The sequence below is a fragment of the Ctenopharyngodon idella genome, chromosome 6 (assembly GCF_019924925.1).
Source record: "Ctenopharyngodon idella isolate HZGC_01 chromosome 6, HZGC01, whole genome shotgun sequence".
Lineage (NCBI taxonomy): Eukaryota > Metazoa > Chordata > Actinopteri > Cypriniformes > Xenocyprididae > Ctenopharyngodon > Ctenopharyngodon idella.
The window spans coordinates 955070-978080 of record NC_067225.1 but is presented as its reverse complement, the minus strand read 5'-3'; positions in this window follow the sequence as shown (position 1 = coordinate 978080).

Below are 23011 nucleotides of genomic sequence, written 5' to 3'. Positions count from 1 at the left end.
GCTCAAATAAATGAGTATATATGCCATGCTTTAGAAAGCATCATCAGTCCAATGTGTTTGGATAATTGATTTAGCTGTTGAAATGTAGCCTTAGCTCAAAATGCAAAAAAAAAAAAAAACCCAGAAAAAAAAGAAGGAAAAAAAAACACCACTATAAGGGCACACATAATGTAGCATACTAAATCATGTAGAGAGTCTCAGAGGCTTGTACCATTACAGGTCTTCACCATCCCGGACAAACACATCTCACATTTACCATTGAATATAGTCACAGGCTAAAGCACTGCTGCCTCTCCCCTTATCTGTTGTGTTTCCATGGTGATTTGTGAGCTTTGGAATCTGTAGCTCGGTGTCAGGACCAGGTGTTGCGACAGCAGAGAGTCTCAATTCTTAGTCTAAACACACATCTCTTTACTCCACATTCCCCAGAAATGACAGAGAATCTTAATATTTTTACAACCGAGTGTTTAATCCATGTTTTAAATATTATGTACTCTCTGTTTCAAATGTTACTGAACAGGAAAAAATACAATAAACAAGCAAATGACTAGCCTGTTTGGCAAGACAACACATCTAATTCATTACCATTAATTTCAGCCATTAAAAAAAGTGTGAGTTATACATGTATGTGTCAGGGTCGGTTCAAAGGATGGTGAGGACTAAGAATTCTATGAACTTTTATTTATTTATTTTTTTAAAACAAAAATAACAAACTAAAACTACCCCGTAGGTGTCACGTTAAGCCTTAGTTTCAGTTTCATGTCCATGGACTCTTACGCTGCGTCCCAATTTGCCTACTTATAATACACCCTTAAAGTATGTAAGAAAAGAACACTTGAGTATGCAGCAGAAGTGTAGACAAGCTTTGGTACATATTACTTCGTCATCAATGTGACTTTAACAGATCGCTCTTTTGCTTAGTTACATGCATTTTGTCATCATTTAACTGGCCAATCAATCATGTCACAGTTGACATCTTCCACATTTAATTTAATTTCCTATTTGGAGAGAAATGTAGTAATAAGTTGATCTACCAGTCTTTCATGCTGAGAACTCTCCTCATTTGTTTATGTAGTACCCTCACCGTCTGATGAGGGGAGATATATAAAGGTTATACTTTATAACCCCCCCCCCCCCCCCCCCCCCTTTTCTTTTTCTTTTTCTTTTACTCTCTATTCAAGTCTTTTCAGTACACTGGGTAAGTCCATGGTGTAGGGTTCTGCATTTCATATGGTGTGGGGTGAAATGATATTGTGTTTGGATGCTGTACACTATAGCATGCAGGGGTACCCAGGTAATCGTAGGTGAATGTTTGTGGTCTCCTCTCTCTCCTAGGCCATCTGTACCATCTGTATCATAACTTCTCTTATTTCCTTTTCAGGTTCACTGGGCTGGACAACAGGTAAGTATATGTTATCTAATTTGCTGTTTTTTTTCCACAGGTTGCTGATGCTGCACAGCAGGTAAGTATAATAGTAATAGTCTTCATCCTCCCCTTCTTCTGGACTGGACTCATCTTTGTCGGCTAGCCTTTGTTTGTTCACTGTCTTCTTTGTCTTTGACTCCTTCCTGAGTTCAACCACCAATGGTAGGTAATTGCAAGACAGTAAGAGATTACAGTGAAGAACACGAGATCTTCCCTTTCCTTGTTCTGGTTTCACTTCGTAAATCAGACTCCCTTCTCCCACTTGACATACTACTGTGTGTACAACATCTTCCCAGTGGTTGCAGAGCTTCCCAGTCCCACCTCTTGGTGTCAAATTTCGCACTAGGACACAATCTCCAGGGCACAATATGAAACTCCTCACCTTCCCATCATAATTCTTATTCCTCTCTGCTGACTTCTTCGCTGTCTGTCTGGTAATTTCAAAAGCTTCTTGCATTTCTTGCTCCATCTCTTTACATACTCTTTATAGTCCATATTTCCTGTTTCAGAGGTCAAGCCAAACAGCAGATCCACAGGTAACCTTGGGGACCTTCCAAACAGTAAGTAAAATGGTGAAAAGCCTGTTACTTCACATCATGTGCTGTTGTTTGCAAAGGTAAGATTGTTTAGGGACTCTTTCCAGTCGGTTTTCTGTTTTTCGGTCAACGTCTTCAACATTTGGAGTAACGTTCGGTTGAAACGTTCGACCTGCCCATTTCCTTGGGGGTGATACGGCATGGTCCTTGATCCAGTAATTTTACAACTCATCTTCAACTGAGCAACCAGCTGGTTTTTAAATCTGCTCCTTGGTCATGATGAATTCTTTGCAGGAACCCAAACTTCAGAGCGTAGTCATTAAACAACTTGTCAACAACAGTTTTAGCCGATTTTGAGGTAGTTGCGTAAGCTTGTGCGAATCGTGTGAAGTAGATGTAAAAGATGTAAAAAGTCAATGGAAACAAGCTTGAACGGGTGAGTAGTGCCAATATTTTGGAGAGGTGCTCTGGTCTCTTTACATGGTTTCTTTTGTTGCAGGCAAGCAAACTTTTGGTCACATAATGATCAACATCATAGTTCATTCGTGGCCAATAGAACCTTTCTCTGATTAATGACATTGTCCGATCTAGGCCTTGATGACCCATGTTGTCGTGTAATTCTCTCAACACATGTTGCTTGTACTTCGCAAGTAAGATCAGCTGTGTTCGGGTGTTCGTCTTTCTAGGAGGATGCCATCGTCTCCCAAGAAAGGTTTGTCCCAACTGCGCAGTAAACATTTACTTTTTGCTCTCAAGATCTTAAACAGATGTCCCGTTGGCTTGTTGTCGGACAACTTAAACTGTAAAACGGGTCCAATGTGGTCATCATTTCGCTGTGCTTGTCTGATCTCATCCACAGGCAATGGCTCACATACATGCTCAGATGTCTGGGTGTCATCAAGAGAAATCATGGCAGTCCAGGAAAGGTTGGAATGCGGTGCCTCTACTGACTGGATGGTCGCTTCGACACAGTCAGATGGTAATTTCTCTGTGCGCTCTTTCATTATTGTCTCAATGTTCAGGGGCATTCTGGATAGGCTGTCTGCGTCCACATTTTCTTTGCATGGCCTTGCACTGGTCAAGACATAGGTGAGCGGATTATTATCAATATACACGGTGAATGTGGGTGCATAGTACAAATAATCTTTACATTTTTTGGGTGACAGCCCACTTTAGGGCCAGGAATTCCAGTTTGCCTGAGTGGAGGTGGTACTTCTTTTCCGCAGCTGTCAAGGTTCGGGACCCATAAGCGATGACTCTAAGCTTTCTGTCTTTTTTTTGATACAAAACAGCTCCAAGTCCCTGATTTGATGCATCAGTATGAAGTACGAATGGCTGTGAAAAGTCAGGAAATGCAAGAACAGGAGGCTCAACCAGACAGTCTATCAGTCCCTCCAGTATCTCTTGGTGCTTGTCCATCCACACAATTGGCGTCTGAGAAGGCACTCCCCTTTTCTTTCCTTTCCATTGTCCGTTCTTTGTCTCTTTGCACTCTTCTTTGTTTGTCTCAGTTTGTTTCAGCAGGTCGTACAAGGGTCCCGCGATTCTGGAGAAATCTTTTATATACTGTCCAAGTAGTAGCTCAACAGGCCCATGACTGCTCTGTTGCCCAACTGTACTAGGTCTCTTCTCTTTCAGGTCTGTCACAGCAGCTGTTTCGGCCGAATTCATATTACTCCCTTCTGCAGACACAATCCTCCCAAGGTACCACACTTCATACCTAAATAGTTCACATTTACTAGGCTTTAACTTTATTCCATACTGGCTCAATCTTTGCAAGACTTTTCTCACACCCTCTGTGATTTTCAAAGGTGTTGCTGAAAACTAATGTGTCATCCAGGTAGGGAATGCAGATGTTATCCCTTAGCTCATCCAGGCACTCCTCCATGCAGCGCTGAAAAGCCGAAGGAGCATTCATCAAGCCGAAAGGTATCCTGATCCACTCATACAAGCCCCACAGTGTTACAGAGGCTGTTAATGGTCAACTCTCCTTGGCCATGAAGCCCTGATGATATGCTTTTCCTTGGTCAAGAAGCGAAAACCAGGAGTTCCCTCCCAAACTGTCCATTATGTCTTGTACACGGGGGATGGGTTGTCGATCAGGATGAGTTTTACGGTTTAACTGTCTGTAATCAATAAACAGACGTAAGCTGCCATCTTTTTTTCAGACGCATATAACAGGTGAGGCATATGGTGAGTTTGATTTCTGCACCCATCCTTGTGCAATGAGATCATGCAGGTAGTTTTTCATTTCTTGGTAGAGGGGTTTAGGCACTGACTGGTAAGTGCGTGCAACAGGAGTAGTGTCTTTCAGTGAACTGGCTAGTTGCAGCTTTTCTATGCAACTTATGTCACTCTCAGATTTGGAGAATGAAGCTGCTTCCTCTTTTAACATTTGTTGAACAATTTGTTTTTTTCAGGCTTGCTGAGATGGCTCAAGTCGACTGACGGAACCCATGCAATGTAGGAGGTATGCCTGGTTTCATTTTTTTATTTGGTTGACACTCACAGAAGTTAAGCAAGGTCCCTCAAAAGCAGCAGTTGGATAAACGGCCAGATCTCATTAGTTTTCACTCAGGTGAATGCTTCCCAAGGCAAAAGCAATCAAATAATCGATTAAAGGCTGAGCAAGGAACATCAATCGCTAGAAAAATGTACACACAATGTAAAATACATTTGATAAATACTTTCTCATATATTCTTTTGTCTTGTCACAATTATTTATCTTTTATAACCACCACATGTACGTAATGATTAGGGCTGCCCCTTAATAATCAACTAACCATTAGTCAACGAGAAGAGGCTTAGTCGACCAAAATTGTATTAGTCGCAGAAAAAAAAAAATCCACAAGAAGTGGTGGAATAGTAGCGTGCTTACTGTATGACAGCTAACATGGAGGCACCGGTGCAATCACTTGCATTTAAAATACTCCGTCATGTTTGGTCATACAGATAAGAGTAATACATCTTTTGAATCTGTGAAAAGTCTACTTTTATTTGTGTGTACTCACAATAACTACAAAACGTTGTGCTTTTGTAAAATAATGAAAGCAAACAGGGTGCGCTTTCTGCCGTCGCTGTGAACCTGAGTGCGTCCATAAAAAAAAAAAAAGAACCAAAACTCACAGACATGAAAAATATATCTATAGAAAGCAAAATGTATACTTTTTAAATGATCCAATTCAAATGAGAAAAAAAAAAAAAAAAACCCTCAGGTTATGTAATCCGTATGAAACGTGCATATAGGCATGTCCACTACTGCGGAGATGACAAGTCAGCATTGTCGACTTCATCACTGCAGCCGAAAATACTGTCAGCAGATAGACAAGGAATGCAGAGGTAAGTGGTACAAATAACAGCAGGTTTATTCAACGGTGATGGAGACAACACAGGCGAGAGGACAGTCCAGGTAAGCGGGCGGGGAATGGGAATGTCTTGTGTGGCTTATCTGGTCTGGTCTAGTCTGAGGGTGTTTTTGTGTGTGCCAGGGGATCCGGAGGGATCTGAGGAGCGTGGAGACGGTGGAGATCAGCAGCGGTGGAGAACTAGGACATCTTAGCAGGAGAGTGACGGTGACGGTGATGGTGCAGGTGGCTATGCAGCCTCCAGGACGGAGCCGGGAATTCAGGGGCCATGGTGGTGTGGGCAGCTCAGGTGGCCATGGTGGTTCAGGCATCTCAGGGGGCCATGGTGGCTCAGGCAGCTCAGGGGACCATGGCGGTTCAGGCCGTTCGGGAAGCCATGGTGGTTCAGGCATCTCAGGGGGCCATGGTGGCTCGGGCAGCTCAGGGGACCATGGCGGGTCAGGCCGTTCGGGAAGCAATGGAAGATTAGGCAGCTCAGGAAACCATGGCGGTTCAGGCCGTTCGGGAAGCCATGGCGGATCCGGAGGTTCAGGGCGCCATAGCGGTGCGGCCTTTGTGGCCTCATCCACTATGGCCCCGGGTATATAGCCTCCTCCCCCCCAAAAAAAAATTCTTGGGAGGAGCTATGGGTCTTTGGGCAGGAGCAGAGTCTGGAGTGGGCTCGGGGACTGGAGCGGGTTTGGGGACAGGAGCAGGCTCTTGAGCACCCTCAAGGACTGGAGCAGACTCTCAAGCAGACTCAGGGACTGGAGCCATCTCTAGGCTCTCAACAAGGAAGGGAGTTGCCTCGGGACAAGGAAGGGAGTCGTCTCTGACCACAAGTCAATCAGCCACAGGCACTCCATACTCTCTGGAGAGGACTGAGGCATGGCGGCGGAGATCTTGACTGAGGGTTCAGGCGTGGCGGCGGCCATCTTGACTGTGGGCTCAGGCGTCGCAGCGGCCATCTTGACTGAGGGCTCAGGTGTAGCGGCGGCCATCTTAACCGAGGGTTCAGGCGAGGCGGCGGCCATTTTGACTGAGGGCTCAGGTGCGGTGGCGGCCATCTTTACGGAGGGCTCAGGTGTGGCGGTGGCCATCTTAGGACAGGAAACTGGACTGGCGGCCATCTTAGGATGGGGACTGGAGAACCAGAAACTTCATTAAAACAGTCCGAACAGAAATTAGGAAAGGGTTCCTTACTTTGGTTATGAGGTCTGTCCTGGGTGTGACTGCTTGTTTGATTCGAGGGAAGACTGGAGGTACAGGCGTGGTGACTATGGTGACTGGAGCGGATGAGGGTGACTGTGGCTGAATCACTTGGACTGGTTGGAATGCAGATGACGGGATGAAGCTCTCCAGACACTGGCAAATTGCCACCTTCCAGTCCAAACCAGTGAGATCGGGGAGTTTTTTGGGGTCGACATAGCTCACCCCAATCTGGTACAAGGCCTTTATAGTTTCATGATCCAAGGGGCTGCTGTGGATGTGAGAACAGAATTTGTCCGTGAAGATGAACAGATCACGGCTGGATTGAGCTGCCGCTGCGAGCTGTCCCGCAAATGTCCAGCTCATGTTTCCTTTTGTGGTCTGGCTTATCTGAGTCTGAGGGTGTCTTTGTGTGTCCCAGGGGATCCGGAGGGAGCTGAGGAGCGTGGAGAGGGTGGAGAACAGCAGCAGTGGAGAACTAGGACGTATCACAGGAACAACAGGTAAGTAATCAACAGGTAAGTGGGTCAGGCAAAACAACATGGTAAGGTTGACGAGACCAGACAAGGGAAAGAAGTGAGTATTTATAGGAAGTGCTAATGATGATGTGCAGGTGCAGGGAGTCCATGAGATGATGAGCTGACTGGGTGCAGGTGTGAATCAGGAGGAATGCTGGGAAATGGAGTTCAGGGACGGTGAGACAGATAGTGACCGTGACAATACAGAAAACACTAGTTTATCAATTAATTAATAAAATGTTACAGTTGCGTGCACTTGAATGCTGATTAGGCTTTGTAAGCATTAAAGGTTTTTTTATTGTGATTTATATGGTGTATTAATATACATGTGATTAGTCGACTAATTGCTTAAAATGAATGATTACTAGTTGTTAGATACTGATTATTGATCATTTAAACTGCTTTATCTAAATCTCTCTACTTAACCATCAGTTTCACATAGTTGCCATGTTTGCGAGGTGTTTTTTTTTTTTTTTTTTTTTGCTTAGTAGTTCTAAGCGAATCCTTGTCCAACACACAATTTGTTGTGGGCAATATTAGTTATTAGAGTGTGCATGGATCTTTACTTCAAAGAACGCCCCTATGAACCTAGAGCCAAAGAATGCCACAGACTCAGAGCCAGAGCCCACGGCTGCTGGGAAGCTCCACATTTTTGTAAATTGTAAATTGTATTATTTTATTATATCTTATCATGTGACAACACTGAAGAAATGACACTTTGCTACAATGTAAAATAGTGAGTGTACAGCTTGTATAACAGTGTAAATTTGCTGTCCCCATTAATGTCTAAACCGCTGGCCACAAAAGTGATTACACCCCTAAGTGAAAATGTCCAAATTGGGCCCAAAGTGTCAATATTTTGTGTGGCCACCATTATTTCCCATCACTGCCTTAACCCACTTGGGCATGGAGTTCACCAGAGCTTCACAGGTTGCCACTGGAGTTCTCTTCCACTCCTCCATGACGACATCATGGAGCTGGTGGATGTTAGAGACCTTGCGCTCCTCCACCTTCCGTTTGAGGATGCCCCACAGATGCTCAATATGGTTTAGGTACCCTCAGCTTCTTTAGCAAGGCAGTGGTCGTCTTGGAGGTGTGTTTGGGGTCGTTATCATGTTGGAATACTGCCCTGCAGCCCAGTCTCTAAAGGGAGGGGATCATGCTCTGCTTCAGTATGTCACAGTACATGTTGGCATTCATGGTTCCCTCAATGAACTGTAGCTCCCCAGTGCCGGCAGCTCTCATGCAGCCCCAGACCATGACACTCCCACCACCATGCTTGACTGTAGGCAAGACACAATTGTCTTTATACTCCTCACCTGGTTGCTGCCACACACGCTTGACACCATCTGAACCAAATAAGTTTATCTTGGTCTCATCAGACCACAGGACATGGTTCCAGTAATCCATGTCCTTAGCAAACTGTTTGCGGGCTTTCTTGTGCATCATCTTTAGAAGAGGCTTCCTTCTGGGACGACAGCCATGCAGAACAATTTGATGCAGTGTGCGGCGTATGGTGTGAGCACTGACAGGCTGACCCCCCACCCCTTCAACCTCTGCAGAAATGCTGGCAGCACTCTTACGCCTATTTTCCAAACACAACCTCTGGATATAACGCTGAGCATGTGCACTCAACTTCTTTGGTCGACCATGGCGAGGCCTGTTCTGAGTGGAACCTGTCCTGTTAAACCGCTGTATGGTCCTGGCCACCATGCTGCAGCACAATTTCAGGGTCTTGGCAATCTTCTTATAGCCATGAGGTGCCATGCTGAACTTCCATTGACCAGTATGAGAGAGTGAGAGCAATAACACCAAATTTAACGCACTTGCTCCCCATTCACACCTGAGACCTCGTAACACTAACAAGTCACATGACACCGGGGAGAGAAAATGGCTAATTGGGCCCAATTTGGACATTTTTACTTAGGGGTGTACTCACTTTTGTGGCCAGCAGTTTAGACATTAATGGCTGTGTGTTGAGTCATTTTGAGGGGACAGCAAATTTGCACTGTTATACAAGCTGTACACTCACTACTTCACTTGTAGCAAAGTGTCATTTCTTCAGTTTTGTCGCATGAAAAGATATAATAAAATATTTACAAAAATGTGAGGGTGTACTCACTTCTGTGAGATACTGTAAGTAATGGGTGGAGGCATATAGTGCGAGCACGAGCCCGGAAGTATAAAGGGGGCGCCTGAGGAAGCAGTCAACACCTACTCGTCTTGAGGGACTGTCCAGCAGGCAGCCCAAAGCATGGCATGGCAACGCAGAGTCGCGTTCCCTGTTCTCAGGGAACCATGGTTACATATGTAACCTGAGACGTTCCCTTTCGAAAGGGAACTCAACTTTGCGTTTACCGCTATGGGGAACGATATAACCACGCCGCAAGCTAAGGAGAGTGCATGCCAAATAACTTGACAAACGTCTAGCAGTTTCAAGAGAAACGCCGGAAGCAACTCCCCCTCGGGTCACGCAAGGCTGTCAGTGACAGCATTCCCTACGGCCAGCAGCCCAAGCTAAGCCTAAAAGAGGCCTTCCGCAGAAAGCCTTCCAAGGCTGCTCAGGGCATCTGGGACCAGCATTCCGTGGAAAGTGGTCCCTTAAAGGGAATGTGGCCAGGAAACCAAACGAACCCCGGCCAGTCACTAGAGGAGAACAAAGTCACCCTCAGCGCCACCAGGGAGGCCGTACTAACTTGGCGAAGGCCAAATTTAGTCTGGGCCAGCCCTGTCTGTTACACAGAATCTCCATAACGCATTCTTCAGAGAAGAGAGCAAGTAAGAGCGACTGCGAAAGAGCAGTAAGCAACTCAAACCCACGCGCAGAGATGGGCATCCCGGAGAGCAGAACTCAGCTGAGTGCTATAAACCCTCGTATTGAGGGGAGTAAAATCCGCTCATCCTGGGATCTACTCAGTGTCTGACTAATGCACTTGAGGAGGCTGTACGCTAGAAAAACCCTGGTACAGGGGAGCACAAACCAGCCTGGGGGCTGGTCTCAGCGGGAGACTTCATCGAAGTCTACAACCAATGACCAGCTTAGGGAGCTAAGCACAATTACAAAGTCAACCCAAAGGGAAGTACGAAGCTCAACCTAACAGATAGACCATACTGTAGGCACATAGTTATGGAGGCCGGAAAAAAGGGCCTACAACATAACTGAAGTTCTAAAAGAAGAACTAAAATCACACCAGAGACATAAATCGCATGGTGGTATTTCAGGGTGGCCACAAAGCCACTCGCCTGAAAACAAAACATGCTGAGCGCGCGACCAACCATGCAATAAAGTCACTCTGGGTGCCCACGAACAGTCCATCCCAACACAATCCAGCGAGCAGTGTACTCGGTAAAGAACCTTTTACCCTTAAAATAAGAGGAGTACAGCGTACGCCATCACGCGCTAAAGAAGGCCCTGTGTGCCTATAACCTCAGCAGACACGTGGCATCAGCTCGTGGCAGTGTTATCAAGCTCCAGGCAAAACAAACCGACTACAAAGGAGGTTAATGAGTCAGCCGGAGCCCTGACCAGCCAGCGACATAAATTCCTTTTACTGTCTTCAGTAAAAAATATTAAAGAAAACACAAAAAGGTACAAGCCAGCATGTTCCTAAAGGAGGCCCCGAGGGCCTACCCGTCACACGTGGCGTCAGCTAGCGGCCACTAAAGTTCTAGGAGCAAAAATAGAACCAAGTAAAAAACAAGGTAACTACTTAGCTCAACTAGAGCTAAAGGAGACCAAGCTCAAGGAAGTAAATGCATAAAACCGAACAAACAGCTGGTCTTAACACAAGAACTTACCCTGAGAGGCAAGCCACTCAGAAAATGTACTCGGTAAAAGCACCTTTTACCCTCTAAGCGAGAGGAGTACAAAGCCAAGCTCCAGCATGATACATAGGAGGCCTAAAAGGCCTACGACTCGTAAACACGTGGCGTCAGCTAGTGGCAATCATGACCCATCCATGGTGATGAGTCAAATAGAAACCAATGCAAAACTGTGCCAACATACAAACTGAAGGGAGGCCCTAATGGGGCCTTCAACCTTTATGAACATATGGCACCAGCCAATGGTAACTTCATGACTAAACCAGCCAGTAGGCCAAGTACTCAAAAAGACAACTAACACTTGGATAAGAGTACACATTCCGCCACAGCACTTATGAGAGGCCTGACCTAGGGCCTACTCTTACAGAGGTGGGCGTGGCCGATGGTGGTGTAAGTCAGTAAACTCAAGACTCAACCATGGAATGAGTGCAAAATATAACCAACCCAACTGTGCCAACATGAAAACTGAAAAAAGGAGACCTGGGAGGGCTTACTACTATTAGCACCATGTGGCGCCAGCCAGTGGTCATAAATAGGGACCAAGCTCAAAGGGGACTAGCTCTAGACCCAACAAGCTGGTTGTGGGTAACTAGCTACACTACCTGAGCTAAGCCTACACATTCCAACAGGCAAATGTATATGGTACAAAAAACATATGCTACCATGGTCTAAGGGAGGCCCACAAGGCCACCGCGCATAAGCCTGAGGCAGTACTAAGATACGTGAGCAAACTCGTGATCGTAAACCAACAGCGTCCAAGACAACAGCTGTACTTGGAAGAGAGGCTACTAACAAAAGAGCCAACAATCTCATCAGTAAATGTAAAACAGTTGCTGTGGTCAAAATCAACCAGGAGTTAACAGAGACCATATCTATTCTAAGCAGAATAAGACTCTCTACACTCAACCTGAGTGTGCAATCCAACAGGTGATGCACTCAGTGAAACACAAACCCTAACCGGGGAGTACAATAAAACACCACGCACTTAGATAGAGGCTAACCAGAGCCTGCTATCCAGAGACAGGTGATAACCTGTGGCAGCACTAGAGTAAGCTCACATACTTTAAGATATGTAGGGCTGAGGCTTAGAACCCAAAGCAAAATAAAATGCTTTGTAATACATGCCATCCAACAGGATAAATGTTTCACAGCTTTTTTTAAAAAACAGAACTAAGATCTATGATGAACCCTTGAGAACGAGAGCTAAAAACATTTAACATCGTATACTCAACTTGAATACATTTTCAAGGGGCTCATGCGGAAACATAAGCATGACAGGTTCTGTAAAGTGGGGCCTAGCAACACTGCATAACATATCTTCTCAAAAACAAGGGCCTACCACCTGGGGAAAACAACACCAGGAAGGCTAACAACAGTCTATAACCTTAGCTGTTAACCCTAGCCATAGCACCTACATTACGTTGAAGGGGAAATGGGCATACGGCCAACACCTCCCTCGGGAGGCGGCCAGAACTAGGAACTATACAACCTGAAAAGGGATAGCAAAAATAAGGGTGATGTAACAAACAAAACACCTAAACCTAGCTCTAGCCTAGCCGCTAGCTAAGGCCTACTAGATCAAGCAAGCTTGGGCTTCACTTTGCATCCTTCAAATATGAAGAGAAAATTGAAGCACTACAAGCCAACCGTGTCAGGCGGCCGAAAAATGCAGACCTGCACACAAATAACTGAATAACGAGTGCAAACTCAAACAAGACTATAATATAGCTGAGAAGCTACTCTTAACACAGGGGGCTAAACCTAGCGGCCAAAACACGGCCTGCGAGAAACTAGCCAGCCTAGTGATTCAGTTACTTTGCCCAAAATAACCCTTTCTAATTTACTGACTATATGCTCAGGAAAACTATACAGGAAAAACAAAGTCTAAACTTTTTTATTTTTTAAAATATAAAATATATTTTACCTCCTGCGGCTCGTAGAACGAAGATTTCCCTTCCTTTCTTTGTATGAAGAAGGATAAAATCCAAAGTTTTTTTAAGCCTAAAAGTACTTTTCACTATCAAGCCAGAAGGCGGGCCTTCAGAAAAATATTCATCATGGGCCCAACCGTCAGCCTGACTGTCAAAAGCCTGAGCACATAGATGTTTTCGATGCTACCGGGAGGCAGAGGAAGAAGAAAGAGCGAGGGCAAACTGTAGTGCCCCGCGAGAGAGAGGAGATCGATCACCTCCCTCAGGTCCTGCTTCTTCCTCCTTGCATCCCGCCGTCTCTGCGACTTACTCCGAGGAGGAGGAGGCGCGCGAGCGCGACACTGGATTTCTGGGCCTGTCTCTGAGCCTCGACTCGAGATGGGCCCGGACCTCCCGGCTGTTTAGGCCCAGAACTGGATCTGAGCGGGATACAAGATCTAATTGCTGCAGAGCGCGCCCTTGCCTCCCTGAACTTTTCAACCACCGCCTCGACGGAGGTACCGAAAAGTTCAGTAGGCAATACCGGGGCATCGAGGAGAAAGTTCTTCTCTTTCTCCCCGATGTCCGCACAGTTCAACCACAGATGTCGCTCTGTGGTCACCATGGCCGCCATCGACCTGCCGATCGAGGTGGCCGTCTGCTTGGTGGGCCTCAGAGCAAGATCCGTGGTGCGGCGCAGCTCTGCCGCCGCCTCAGGGGACAGACCATGCCCCTGGTCCAGATCCTTAAGCAGGTCAGCCTGGTAAGCTTGCAGCACTGCCATCGTGTGCAATGTTGCACCAGCCTGACCCGCAGCGGCGTAAGCCCTGCCATTCAAGCGTGATGTCATCTTCAGTGCTTTGGATGGCAGGACCGGAGCTCTCAGTGTCGGTGCACTCCCTGTAGCGAGATAGTTTGCAAACGTTTCATCAACAGGTGGCATAGTCAAGTACCCATTCTGGCCCAATCCCTCAACATCAGCGAATCTAGCCCGCTGATGTCGATGAATTCGGGCCGAGTATGGGTTCTTCCATGCCTTCTCGATCTCAGACAAGACGTCATCCAGGAGCGCGTCCTCGTCAGCCGCTTCGGTTTGAGAAAGGTTTGCGCCCTTCTCAAATTTCTCAGCGAGCTCCACCTGTGAGCCCCATGATTTCAGCCGCCGCTCTGCCTCAGCACGAGCAGGGCCGGAACCACTGGGCAAAGGTGCCGACGCCTCTTCCCTCGAGAAGAGGGCCAGATGAGAACGGAGCATCCTCATAGGCAGACGCTCACAATTAACGCAGACAGCGCCTTCGAGCACCGTCCGCGCGTGCTCCTCGCCCAAACAGAAAACGCGCAGGTTGTGTGAGTCCTCTGGTGTTAGAAACCTGGGACAAGGATCAGCACACTTCCTGAAATGTTTATCAGACATGTTGCAGAGTAGTTCCTTACCGGAGATGAAAACAATGGCATAGACAAGACAGTCCCGAAAGACGAGAAGATGTTGACTGCTTCCTCAGGCGCCCCCTTTATACTTCCGGGTTCACACCATGATAACATCATAGGCTGTCGCCGGCCAATAGGATTGGAGTGGTGTGATTCTTTGGCATTTCGGACACCTGTCACGAGTGACGGCTCCCCCCCATAGCGTAAACGCAGAGTTGAGTTCCCTTTCGAAAGGGAACAGAGGTGATCAAAGGAATGGCAAATTACAAACAGTTAAAACCTTTGAGAGCCAGCAAGGAAACTCAGTTTACACAGAGCTTAAAGCGCGTGGAAAGAAGTTCTATACTTTCATAGGTTCAGGTGCTGTGGTTGCTTTGTCTTTCTGCAGGAGTTTCAGTTCGTGCGGCTGGAGCGATTGGTCCTTTTCCGAGAAAGGGTTCTTCGGCGGGACTTTCAAACAAGGTTTTAACTTAAGAGTAAAATAACCGGAAAATAAAGAAGAGAGAGTCCATCTCCTAGGTGATGGAGGATGATGAAGGCTTGACAAAAGAAAACTTGTGCGACGAAGAGACGCGTGTCATTGTGTTTTAAGGACAACAGACCAGAACGCCTCCTTGGGTATGTCAGCCAATAATGAGGGTGCGATTTTGGCGGGCAAACTTTTTCTTTGTCTCCATTTATGAACTAATTTGCATGGTTTATGAAGTGTCAGATCTGAATACATTTTCTTGCCAAACTTGTCAGATGGCAAAGACATAAAAGGGGAGATACAGTTTATACTTGAATTTTATCATTTAGAATAAAACTAATACAACTACAATCATAGCTAAGCTTAAATACTAGGGATATATACATGCAGCTTGAAATACAATGACGGGTACACTTTGGCACAGTCATATTTGGAGGATAAATGTACATACAATCTCCATGCGTGTTTGTGAGTGTCTGTATGTGTGTGAGTATTGGGGTTGTGGCCAGTGTCTGTGACCACATGGCCCTTAGCCCCACCAGGGTGACTCTTTGAAGTCCCTGGAGCTGGTGAGAATATCTTCTGTTTTTCTTCAATGAGGTAACAAAGGTGCCAATGGGGCCACTACTAGCACAACCCAGAAATATATAAGGGTCACCTAGGGAACAAGTCATTCTCTTTTTGTCTTCAGGGACTGTCTTTCTGAAGCGCGATCACTCAAAAAGTAAATTTTGGCTGAGAAAAGCAAATGTTTTAAGAAGCGTGTGGATCCGTGTCCCAGATATCTGACACCAGATGACACACACAACTTGTGTATTCACTGTCTGTGTGAAGAGCATGCACAGACGTTTCTCGAGGGAGCTGTCTGTGTTAATTATGAGCTTTTTCCCACTGAGGAAGCTCCACTCTCATTTGGCTCTCTTATTGAGGGAATAGGGATAAACATCTGGTCCTGGTGGTTTGGGTCCCACTTGTGCTGAGGCAGAGTGGAGACTCAGATCATGGGGTTCCCAGATGGAGCTCGCCGAAGAGTTTGAGAGGGATTTAAACCTCTTGCGCCCTTCAGCGGCTGACGAGAGCGAGCTGCTGGAAGAGGATGTGTTGTCACTTACATTCTCTCATCCAGCAGTGAGTGCTCTTCTGGCATCTAGCCCAAGAGATGGTTGATGAGGATGAAGATAGTGAGCCTCCTGAATCCTCACAACCGCCTTGCTCCATGTATACAGAGCTGTTAGAGGTTATGGAACATCCTTCTGGAAAGCTTCAGTTGCCATGGGAGCGCGTTTGGAAAGAGACCGCTCGCGGATGGCTCGACGAGCGGTTCCTTTCTGGCCATAATCCTCCAGCTTCAATGGCAGGGCATATGTAGCAGCGGGTCAGGCTGGTGCTGCCTTGCACACAATGGCTGTGTTGCAAGGTTACCAGACAGACCTGCTGAAGGATTTGGATCAGGGGCAGGGTCTTTCCCCTGAAGCAGTAGAAGAGCTGCGCCGCACCACAGATCTCGCTCTCCGGGCCACCAAGCAGACTGCTGCGGTGATCGGGAGGTTGATGGCTTCGATGGTGGCCATGGAGAGGCATCTGTGGCTGAACCTGGCTGACATCGGGTTTTTTTCTGATTCAGATCATCAGCTCATTAGTCGAGACTCCAAAACCTGAAATGGGTGTGTCAGACAAAGGAGACAATCAAAATGTGCAGTGCTGGGGAGGCTCCAGGAATGTGTTTGGGAACCCCTGGGCTAACAATATTTATTAAGGGAAGTACCGTTTTTGGGTCCCCTTAGTGAGTGTGTTGGCTTCACTTGTTGTGAATTCACTGGTGAGGCCACCGGCCAACAGTGTTAGTTACTGTGTTGTGTGAGCTGGCTTCCTCCCAGAATGGGAGTGATTTTTGAGGCCTCCGTTCTGTCTAGCTTCGGCCGGCCGCCTTGATAGCATCCTCATGATAGAGTATTATGTCTCCTCTCGTAAAAAAATTGGAGAGTTAATGTCAGAGACTAGCACTTTGAACTTCAGATAGATTAAATGGTGCGTTTTTGGGGTGTTTGCCTGGGTTGAGCATCACTCCTCTATGCTCTGTATTTAAGATAGCAGCAGAGTATTTGGCCCTCAAAATGAAGGCCACCTTAGTTGTTGTTATACAGATTGAGTCAGTCTGACTCCTCTCAATATGAGAGTCATTCTGCAGAGGCCGCTACTCTTTAGAAGCCCCAGGTAGATCTATGCTTGTGTGCTGGCCATCATGAGGGTGGCTTGAGGGCCGCCTCAATAGCTGGCCTTGGCTAGAACTATGGATAAGTGGAGGCGGTCTGCTAAGCATTCTCACTCCTAACCCCTCATTATCTGAGTATAGGTTTGCATCTAGTATCCCTAGTTCTGGTCTCCTCTCACAAGAGTCATCCAGCCAAGGCCCCAAGGCCCCCCCTTTTGCATTGGGTTTGATTTATGTTGGTGTAGGTGCAGAGTAGATAGCAACTAGGGTCACAGGCTTCAAAGTAAGGCCTCCCTAGTGCAGTTGTCTCCTGGGCGGTGTTAGGCCCCCTTTCACTTTATGAATAGAAAGCATATTGCTGTGGCCTTGCTCTCCAGAAGCTAGCTAACAGCTAGGTCTCTAGCTTAGGCTCTCCTCTAAGCCCCTTTGAACTGACGATCAAGCTGCTATGGGTTGAATGTGGTTGGTTTTTTTAACATTCCCCTAGGGTTTAGCACAGATAACAATTCAGTCATAGTGAGAGCCCCTCTTGGTAGGCCTCCACCCTGTAGCATTTCTCAGGGTCATGTTGATACTAGTCCCCTGTTAAAATCAGGGTCTTTTGTTAGAGTACTTTGCTCATAGATCTGAGTTTATCTGCCCTGCACCATCGCGGCTCAGGTTGAACGGAACAGTTAACCCTTTCACACATAAGTTTAAAATATTCTGGCTGAGCCCCCAGCATGAGTTTTTCAAAGTGATTTACGTTATTTAGAACGTATCACTTTATTGTTTCCAAGATGACGCATCATTGCTTGTCACGTAACACACTGCAGCGCTATATGACTGATGGTCTGCTTTTATTTCATTTTTCCTTTTTTATTCAAAATATTCACAAATTTTTTAACTATAACATGAAATATCTTATATTCCGATTGTCAAATATGTGCAAGTGGATGTGTTTTGCTGTATAAACACCTTTATAATGATCGCGTTAGTTGAGCTACATGCGCGATGGGCTCCGCCATGTTAGTTTGTGCCGCACAGAGAATCGGATCTGTTGGATTTACAACATGTGAATTCATCCACTTCTCCCGAAAAACATGAAAGTAAGTGAGCCGGTGAACTGGGAGAAGAATAGAGTAAACAGTTTACAGTTACACAGTGTGTATCTGATATGAATAACGTGTTGTCTAATTATAATAGAAAGGATTGTTGTTGCCGCTTCTATAGACATCAGTGTGTATTTTACAAATTCTAAATGTATTGTTTTGCTAGTACTCATGTGTATTTAAATGTCTAAAACCTAAAATAAACATTATGTGATTGAAAGCACTGCATATTTGTGATATGAAAAGCGCTGAGAGCGTCCGGCTCTGGCTTGGTGCCTGCCAAAGCACGCAAGCACATTTGAATTTGGCAGTTGATCACGTGATGCGCTGAAAATTCTAATCACACCTGTGCTCCAGGGACCAGCCAAGACTGATCACACTGGTGTGATCGCATGTGTCAAAGGGTTAACCTTCCACTTTGGTCGGGTTCCTGAATAAGCTCCCTTAGAGCCAGAGCACTGCCATGAGCTGACACCTGTGATCTTCTGGAGTAGTAGGCCCCTGGTTGGGCCTCTTCCAGAGTATGGTGGCATAAGACTGTACTCCCCTTGCTTAAAGGGTAAAATGTGTTTTTACTGAGTACACTGCTTGTTGGCAATGTGATTAGGTATTCCAGGCCTGTAGGCACTGTGTAAACAGTCTATTTCTGCTAGTGAAGACTTGCTATCAGGTGGTTGGCCTTAGCAGGCCTCCCTGAGAGCGAGTCCCCAACACTTTTGGTACTTAGCAGCTAGCAAGACTTGTTATCAGGTAGTTGGCCTTAGCAAGCCTCCCTAAGAGTTAGTCCCCAACAATTGGGTACTTGGCAGCTAGCAAAGGGTTGCTATCAGATAGCTGGCCTTAGCATGCCTCTCTGAGGGTGAGTCGCCAATAGTTCTATCATGACAGCTCTCGGAGTGGATTAAATTCAACCAGCATTCATTGGCATGGGGCATGAAGTATACATGGCTTGATCTTGGCGTACGAGATCTGCTACGCTGCTGCTGCTGCTGTTGCTGCTGCTACTGCTACTGCTGCTGCTGCTGTTACTGCTGCTGCTGCTGCTGAGCAAATACAAATTTGTTCAGCTTAGTCAAATAAAACAACAAAGAAAAGGCTGCTGCAAGAATGGTAGAACCCCGTAGCAGATCTCTACAGGTGGTGCTGGGGAGGAGGAGGGATAACAGCGCTTCACATTGCGCGCTTGTCGATCGCAGGCTAGGGTACGATATATATGGTTGCGTGGATTTGGAATTACTTCTGATTGGCTGGTGCCACTGCATAGAAAGAACCAATCAGCGCTCGGTTAGAGTTTCATGACTGAACTTTGTATTTCAATCATGACAACTCTCGGAGTGGATTAAATTCAACCAGCATTTATTGGCATGGGGCATGAAGTATACATGGCTTGATTTTGGCATACGAGATCTGCTACGCTGCTGCTGTTGCTGCTGCTGTTGCTGCTGCTACTGCTGCTGCTGTTGCTGTTACTGCTGCTGAGCAAATACAAATTTGTTCAGCTTAGTCAAATAAAACAACAAAGAAAAGGCTGCTGCAAGAATGGTAGAACCCCCTCAAAGCATTGGACCACATGGTCCATGCTACCCAAGTTAAGCAAGCAGCCGAGTAGCTTTGTCCTGATACCCCCCCACCCAGCAGATCTGAACGCCAAAATATGTGTACTGCTGCTGCTCCATAGAGCTATAGGCGTGTGTATGACTATCTATGTGTGCCTGGGCCTGCTTTGCTGAGTGGCTTAACGCTATTGAGCTTACCTATAAATGTGTATCTGACCTAGTGGCCTAAACTAGAATGATACTGAGCCAGAGCTCATATGCGTAAATAACATGCCTATAGAATGTGATTGGTTTTATCTAATGCAGTGTATGGTATGCTGGTTTTTTGATGGTGACCGCTCCGGAACATTTGTCCCCAGTCCCCTGCATCAAACTCAAATCTCGCAGCTGAGATCCTCCCCTCCACTAGCTGAGGATTCGGCTACTGTAAAATGCTGCATACACGTCATTGCTAACCTCCGCAAATGATCAAATTGAAACAATTGTATCTGAATAAAAGAATTAATATACCTGAATGCCCAGCGCCACCTGATAATTTAAATCAGAGATGTTTCTTGTCCTTTCAAAGTCTTTGGAATTAGGTCTGATGTAGCATTTGTGGGCTGCCGAATTCCAGCGGCCCATTTCTTTAAGGGTAGTGGATGGTACTCTTGGACTGCTGACATTGCTGCGCCGATTCTGGATGAGTGGTAAGTGTAGACTTCTAGGTTTAAGCCACGTGGATGACATGGCTGTTTTAACAGAACCAGGCCCTGTTCATCTTTTTCCATCAGCTGTAAGGAAACAGTGGATCTGTGGAGCTGCATTTCTCAGAATTTGCAGGAATCGTGACATGAAAGAAAAGCAAAACACGGAATTAATGCTGGATAATAAAGTGTGACCTTGTTAAATCTGCCGTTTTTGAGTGCTTAAATGTAAGAGAAACTATTTTATTTATTTATATTATACAAGCTGAGAGAACTGCCTCTAGAAAAGTATCGAATGTGGATCAAGCGCTTTCCTTCTGAAGTGGTGAAACATGTTGCGCAGAGGTGTAGGAATAGCTTGGTTGTTGGGAATGTCTTCACTATGCTGTTCAGTAGACAGTTGTGGGGACTTGAAGAGGCTTGGTGCGCTGGGGTCTGGTGTCAGCGACAGGGATGAAACTGAAGCAGATTTAATATTTAACTGGTAGTTTGCTTAAGCTTGGCTCTAATGCCTTTAAGACTATGTATGCCTGCTACACACCGAATGCTTAACATGAATGCCTAAACCTAATGGCTAGATTACGTGTGCATGAGTCAAAAAGCACGAACGTGTCCGATTAGAACGTGCATAAGTGCTTTAACAAGATAGACGCATTGCAAGCTAAGAAATGGAAATAATCTCCCACACCACCTGAGCAAATAGTATAAAGATTTAGCATCCTTTTATCATTGGAAAAACCCGTATAGTCCCATTGAAAGTTGATGTCATTAGAACAGAGATAATGGAGCAATATTCTAATGCACTTCGGCTGAACCAGCCCGAACACACTAGGTTAACTGAATCAGCCTTGGAAGTATGTTGGAAGTTGAGCAAATAATAAGCCCCGTTGAAGGTGTATATGCGAGAAGCCCATTACTCTGAACATCCTCATGTACAGTTTATATAGTTTATATAGTGTTTAGTCGCTATATATTATGCAAAGCTTGCTGCTGCTATAGATTTGAACGTGTAGCTGCTGATAAATGCTTGTATTTATCCCTATGTCAATGCAAGACTGTAACACTCTCTTAAAACAAAAGGCATGGTTTGATATTTTGTAGAAGGCTAAGTAGTTAGATGTGATTGCCCAGCCCCGAAATCCAGAAATTCCCCAGAATTTAGTGAGGGTGCTCTAAGCAGATACTACTGTGTAGCCAGCACTCCACCAATAGATACCAATGACTGTGAAACTATTTAGATTTAGTTAGTTTAATCGTATTTAGTATGGAACTCAATATTTTAAAAAATATATTTCTATTATATCTATTAGTCTGAGTTTGCATGCTGGTGAGTTTGCATACCATATCGCTATCCTGTGCAGTAGTAAATAAATACAATTTGAGAGTCAGAGGTGACAAGCACCAAACCAAAGTAAACCAAAGCAGACTCAATGATGTAATAACATCTACTCCCTCAACATGACAGTCCCCCTAAAATACAATGTTTGCATGGTTCATCCAAGATGCATACATGACTTGATAGTTTATTATTCAATTGTTATCCTGTTATTCATTATCATATAATTTATGATTTAATACCATAAGCAACAATGCTATTCATAACAGTATTTAAATTCTCATATAAATCATTTCATTACCCAGAATTCTTCCAGAAGACTAAAATGTCCATTAAGATATTTCTGAATAAAAAAAAAATGTTGTCTGATGCCATTTGACGGACTTAAAGCAGTCTATGCCACCCGCTGTCTGGGAGAGTGCAAAACATCATGCTAAGATCATTCGCACCCAGCACATCACCTGTTCCACCTGCTGCCGCCCTCAGGGAGATGATACCGGGCCATGTAAACCAGAACCAACTGGCTGGCCCATAGCTTTTAACCCACTGTAATGAACTGTAGAACGAATATCTTCAAATTTACATCCAGTCCATCACATTCACCACACTTCCTACGTAAACGCAGTAGCTGGGACTGGAGTACGCATGTTGCAGTATATATGCCACAATCTGCATTATATTTTTCATATGAACAATTCTGTGTTTCTGCTGGCTGAGCTGAATGGTACAAGATGATTCGATGTATAATGCACTTTATGACTTAATTGCACTTTTGCATTGTAGGATTCTCTAATGTTATGTCGTTATTTAGAACAATGACATAAAAACTTGAATTAAAATTACATAATAAAAAATATGTTTTACACTTAATTTCTTTCACGAGTCACAACCGGTTATCAAATCACTATTATATTTTGTCACTTTAGTACATGAGAATAGGAAAATACAGTAGTTCAAAATTGCATATATCAACACACAGTGTTATCACACACACACGCATACACACACACGCAGTGTATATCGAACACAGTAGCTTGGCGCTCATTACAGGAGCATGAACTCATTAACATATAGCCGCGAGATCGTGCAAAACAACTGCTTGTCTTGGCAGTTGGCATGTAGGAGTGCCGCTACGTGGAATGTCCGCACTGCAATGAATCTGTTAGGCCTAACGTTATACTCCTGTTAAGCAAATGATTGTGTTTGAGCAGTTATTGATTCTGACTGATAATAAACACCTCTGAAGACACACTCAGATGAACAAACATGTCCGTGATTGTCACGCAGCCCAGCAACGCGCCGCAATGAAACACCCAGCGCTCTCTACGCGACCCATAAAGCTTTGAGAGGTAAAAGCCTAATTACGGCGTCAACCGGTACTTGCTTCGTTGAAAGTACTGAAACTACCTTGCACGCTTTAGGTAAGTTGAATGAAAGACCTTTCTGAAGGACAGCAGTGAAATCTGAT